Source organism: Falco biarmicus, assembly GCF_023638135.1.
Source record: "Falco biarmicus isolate bFalBia1 chromosome 21 unlocalized genomic scaffold, bFalBia1.pri SUPER_21_unloc_2, whole genome shotgun sequence".
Classification (NCBI taxonomy): Eukaryota; Metazoa; Chordata; class Aves; order Falconiformes; family Falconidae; genus Falco; species Falco biarmicus.
The window spans coordinates 22940-28319 of record NW_026611665.1 but is presented as its reverse complement, the minus strand read 5'-3'; the positions used below and the strand labels follow the sequence as shown (position 1 = coordinate 28319).

The 5380-nt window shown below is 68.8% G+C and overlaps 1 long non-coding RNA gene across 1 annotated transcript; it reads left to right on the top strand.

The window, feature by feature from the left end:
• The first annotated feature begins 2529 nt into the window (after positions 1 to 2529).
• LOC130143286 (uncharacterized) lies at positions 2530 to 5175 on the top strand. The gene is made up of 2 exons (XR_008819701.1): positions 2530 to 3660; positions 3956 to 5175. It is a non-coding gene; the product is annotated as an uncharacterized LOC130143286 (long non-coding RNA).
• The last annotated feature ends 205 nt before the right edge of the window (positions 5176 to 5380 follow it).

Genomic DNA, 5380 nt, shown 5'->3' with positions numbered 1-5380 from the left:
ACAGCAGGTGGCCGAGAGCCACAGGACGGCCAAGGGCCACGGGTCGGCCACCAGCCCGGGGTCAGCTGAGCTCTGGGGACAACCAAGGACCTGGGGATGGTCAAGACACGGGGGTCAGTCAGGAGCGTGGGGACAGCCGAGGGACAGGGGACGGCTGAGGTCCACAGGCTGACCATCAGCCCAGGGCGGGGGAGGGACAGGGGACAACCAAGGACCTTGGGACACCTGAGACACGGGGGGCGGTCAAGGGCCTTGGGACGGTCAAGGATGGGGCTTCACCAAGGGGGTGGGGACAGCCGAGGGACAGGGGACGGCTGAGACCTGTAGGATGGTCAAGGGCCACGGGTTGGCCGCCAGCCCGGGGACAGCTGGTCTGGGGACAACCAAGGACCTGAGACAGTTGAGGGACGAGGCACAGCCAAGGCTTGGGGACGGTTGAGGGACAAGGGATGGCCGAGACCCGTGGGATGGTCAAGGGCCGTGGGTCGGCCACCAGCCCCGGGTCCGTTGATGGTTTGGGGTCAACCAAGGGCACGGGGACGGTGGAGGGCCAGGGGACAGCTGAGGGACAGCAGGTGGCCGAGACCCATAGGATGGTCAAGGGCCACGGGTCGGCCACCAGCCCGGGCCAACCGAGGCTCTGGGGACAACCAAGGACCTGGGGACACTCGAGGGGCCAGGGGACGGTCAAGGGCATGGTCAAGAGCTGGAAGGTGGTCGAGGGCCGTGGGCCACCAGGGGGACAGGGGCCACCGGGCGGCCAGGGGACGGCGGCTGGCCACGAGGTCACCGTATTGACCGAGGGCCAAGGGTCCCCCAAGGGTTCTGGGCCCACCACGGCCCCCGCCACCCCCGCGGCCACCCCCGCGCCGCCAGTGGCCACCATGCCCACAGTGGCGACCACGGCGGCGTCGGTGGCGGCCACCCCGCCCACGGCGGCCGCGCCAGCCGCGCAGGGGCGTGCCGAGGGCGGCGCGGGGGTGGCCCCGCTCGGGGGGTGGGCAACGGGCCGGCGGCCATGCGAGGGGCTCCCCGCCGCGACCCCCCCCCGGCCCACCCGGCCCTGCAGCGCCGCAGCGGGAACACCATCACGGTGCGACCCCGGCGGGGGGCGACGGCCAACGGACCTGAGGGGGGGGGGTCCTGCCCCCCCGGCACCTCCCGCCCCCCCCCGGCGGCTCCCCCGGGACCCCCCAAGAAGCGCTACCCCACGGCCGAGGAGATCCAGGTCATCGGCGGGTACCTGGCCCTGCCCCGCTCCTGCCTGGCCAAGAACGACCCCCACCGCAGAAGGTAGGGACCCCCGTGTCCCCCCCTCCCCCCCACGTCACCCCCACGGTCCCCGCTGGCCCCTCCACGTCCCCTTGGGTCCCTCCATGGAGCCTCCGGCCCTCAAGGTCCCACCAGCTCCATCCCTGGTCCCCCCCCCAGTCCCCTTCCGGACCCCGCGCTGTCCCATCCTTGTCCCCTCTGGGAGCCCCCTCCCTGTCCCCGTCCCGTCATCCCCTCCTGGAGCCCCACAGCTGTCACTGTCCCCCATCCGTGTCCCTCCTGGACCTCCCTGTCCCCATCCCTAGGTCCGTGACTCCTGGACATTCCTGTCCCCATCTGTGTCCCCTCCTGGGCCCCCTTGTCCTCATCCCTGGTCCGTGTCCCCTCCTGTCCCCATCCCTGTCCCCTCCTGGACCTCCTTGTCCCCATCCCTGGTCCGTGACTCCTGGACCTCCTTGTCCCCATCTTTGTCCCCTCCTGGACCCCCTTGTCCCCATCCCTGGTCCGTGACTCCTGGACCTCCTTGTCCCCATCTTTGTCCCCTCCTGGACGCCCTTGTCCCCATCCCTGGTCTGTGTCCCCTTCTGTCCCCATCCTTGTCCCCTCTTGGACCCCCTTGTCCCCATCTTTGTCCCCGTCCTGGACCCCCTTGTCCCCATCCCTGGTCTGTGTCCCTTCTGTCCTCATCCTTGTCCCCTCCTGGACCCCCTTGTCCCCATCTTTGTCCCCTCCTGGACACCCTTGTCCCCATCCCTGGTCCGTGTCCCCTTCTGTCCTCATCCTTGTCCCCTCCTGGACCCCCTTGTCCCCATCTTTGTCCCCTCCTGGACCCCCTTGTCCCTATCCCTGGTCTGTGTCCCCTCCTGTCCCCTCCTGGACCCCCTTGTCCCCATCCCTGGTCCATGTCCCCATCCCTTGTCCCCTCCTGTCCCCTCCTTGACCCATGTCCCCATCCCTACCCCTGGTGTCCCCCCTCCCCCTCCCCCCCCCCATGTGGGGCAGCCCAGTGGGGGGCGGGGGGGGGGGTCTGGGGCCTGTTCCCCCCCCGCCCCCCCAGCAGCAAGAGCGAGTGAGTTGGGGGGGGTGGGGGTGGAGGGGGGGGTTGGGCACCCCAACGCTGGGTCCTCGCGCTCCCCCCCCGCCCAACCCCCCTGCGGAAGCAGCGACGGCCACATCCCCCCCTTTTGGGGGGGGGAGCTTTGGCAGGGCCCGGATACCTGGGCCCCTCAGATATGGGGGGGGCGCAGAGGGGTCTGGTGGTTAAACAAGGAGGGGGGGGGGAGGGAAGGGTGACACCCCCCCCCTCCCCCCACGAGCATTACCCAGAATCCTCTGGGGCACCCCAAAAACAGGAACCATGGGGGAGGGGGGGCAGGAAGCGGTTCCCGCGGTGGCAGGGTGAGGTGACACCCCCCTCCCCCACCCCCCCCATCCTGCTCCATCCCCCGCTCCCCCTGGGGCCGCGTGACCCCCCTGGCCCCCGCCCCCCCCCCCACCCCCCCAGACCTCCCCCGCTCATTAATAGCCTCCCGTTAATTACGATTAAGCCAGGAGGGGGATTAATTGCCATGGGAACCCCCTGTTGGGGGGGGGGACGTGGTGGGGTCACAGGGTCCCCAGGGTGTCCCAAGGGTGTCCCGAGCCCCAGGTGACTCCAGGGTGACTTCGTCCCCAGCGCTTCCGTCCCTGGGGTGTCCGCAGCTTGCCCCTGTCCCCAAAGTGTCCCCAGGCCACCCCCTCCTGCAACTCTGTCACCAGCGTGTCCCCAGGGCGTCCCCATGCCACCCCTTTCCCCATGATGTCCCTGTCCTCAAGGTGTCCCCATCCCTGGGGTGTCCCCATGTCACCCCTTTCCTCAGGGGTGTCCCCAGGTTGTCCCTGTTCCCAAAGTGTCCCGGCCCATGCCACCCCTTTCCTGTAGTGTCCCCATCCTCGGGGTGTCCCCATGCCACCTCTTTCCCTATGATGTCCCTGTCCCCAAGGTGTCCCCATTCCCAGGGTGTCCCCAGAGCGTCCCCATACCATCCCTTTCCCGTGCTGTCCCCATCCCTGGGGTGTCCCCAGGGTGTCCCCATGCCACCCCTTCCCATCCCCAGGGGTGTCCCCATCCCCAGAGGGACCCTCGGGTGACGCCATCCCCGGGGGGTGTCCCTGTCCCCCCAATGTCCCCCCGATGTCCCCCCCAGCTGAAGATCTGGTTCAGCGAGCGGGAGCTGGAGCGCACCTTCTGCTACCCCTCGGAGGGGGCAGCGCTGGCGGCCTGGGGCCCCCCCGAAGAGCCGCCTTCCCCTGGGCCCCCCTCAGCTCCCGATGAAGATGAGGATGAGGATGACCCCCCCCCGGTGCGGGGGCTGCCAGGGGGGCTGCGAGCCCGTGCCCTGCTTGTGGGTGAGTGTCCTTGGGTGGCTGGGGGGGGACACACACACGACACAATGTGCCTGCGTCACCTGGAGAGGGTGAGGTGGGTAATGGGGGGCCCTGGATACATGGAGGGGGGGCTGAGGGGGGTAATGGGGGGTCCTGGAGATGGGAGGGGGGCTGAGGGGGGTGATGGGGGGTCCTGGATACATGGAGGGGGGGCTGAGGGGGGTAATGGGGGTCTCTGGATACATGGGGGGGTGAGGTGGGTAATGGGGGGGTGGGGCTCTGATGCCTGCACCCTCAACCCCCATTCCCCCCACAGATGAGTCCTGCCGGCGGTAACCCCGGCCTCTGCCCCACGGGGCGGGGGGCGGGGGGGAGCCGTGCTGGGACCCCCACACCCTCCCCACCGGCAAGAGGCTGGGGGGGGGGGCGGGAACGGACCCGAGGGACCCCCACAGTGGGGCAGGACAGGGCTGGACACACGGACAAGGACACCCCCCCCACCCCAAACTGTCCCGGGCTGGGGTGGGGGCACACGGACTCTGTCGCCGCGGTGGAGACCCTGCCCCGGGGCACCGTGGGGGGATTCTGGGGGGGTCCCAGCTCTTCTCTCCCTATTTTGTAGCTTTTCTAGCAGCTGCGGGGGGGGAGGGGGGGGGCAATTATCCTTAACGAGGTTTTTTTTAGCCTAATCAAGGGCTTTTTTTTAGCCAGGGTGGGGCAACTTTGTCAGTATTGGGTCAACCGGAGCTGTCCCAGTTAGGAACTGGGCCAGGCCCAGTTATAACTGGGTCGAAGGGGGGGGGGGGGCAAAGCCATGGCAGTATTAGCCGGAGGGGGAGGGGCAAAGCTCTTTTAATAAGGGGCGGGGCTCTGCAGGGTGGGGGTGGGGCTTGGGGGGGGCTTTTTGTTGAGGGTGGGGAGGGGATATGATTTATCCCTGGTGGCCAGAGGTGAGGGAGGGGACGGCCGAGGAGGGAGGCTCCGAAAGGGCCGAGGGAGGATAAATGGCCGCCAGAGGACAAATGGATGAGGAACGATGGCAGGCTGGGGGTGTGAGATGGTGGTGGGTGGCCGGGAAGGGGATGGGGGAGCCCTGGGGACAGCCGCCATCAGCCGGGAGCGGCAGGGGTTGAGGGGAGACAAAATGATGGAGGGTGGTGTGGGCCGAAGCCTGCGGCCTACTCCTGTTGCCAGGGCAATGGAGCCTGCGGCCTACTGCCATTGCCACGGCAATGAAGCCAGAGGCCTACACCTGTTCCTGTGCCAACGAAGCCTGTGGTCTACTCCTGTTGCCATGGCAACAAAGCCTGAGGCCTGTTCCTGCTCCTGTGGTGGCGAAGCCCGAGGCCTACCGAAGCCTGTGGCCTACTCCTGAAGCCCACGGCCTACTCCCGTTGCCGTGGCAGCGAAGCCTTTAGCTTGCTTCTGCTGTTACCAGGACTGTACCGCGAGAGGTGACAATAAAAAGTGGCTGGCGGCTGCCGTGAGCCGGGCTGGTGGCACCAGGGCCAGGCGGCTGAGGGCAGCTGTACAAGGGCGGGCTGATCTTTTTTTGAACCGCGCGGCTCGACGCGCTATTACGGTAGCGCGGCAAGTGCGCCGCCGGGGAGAGGCGCACGCACGGAGGGCGGCAGGGGGGCGGTCCGCGCGGCGATTGGCTGAGGGCGGTGGGCGGTCCGCGCGGCGATTGGCTGAGGCCGGTGGGGGGGCGGTCCGCGCGGCGATTGGCGGAGGGCGGCTC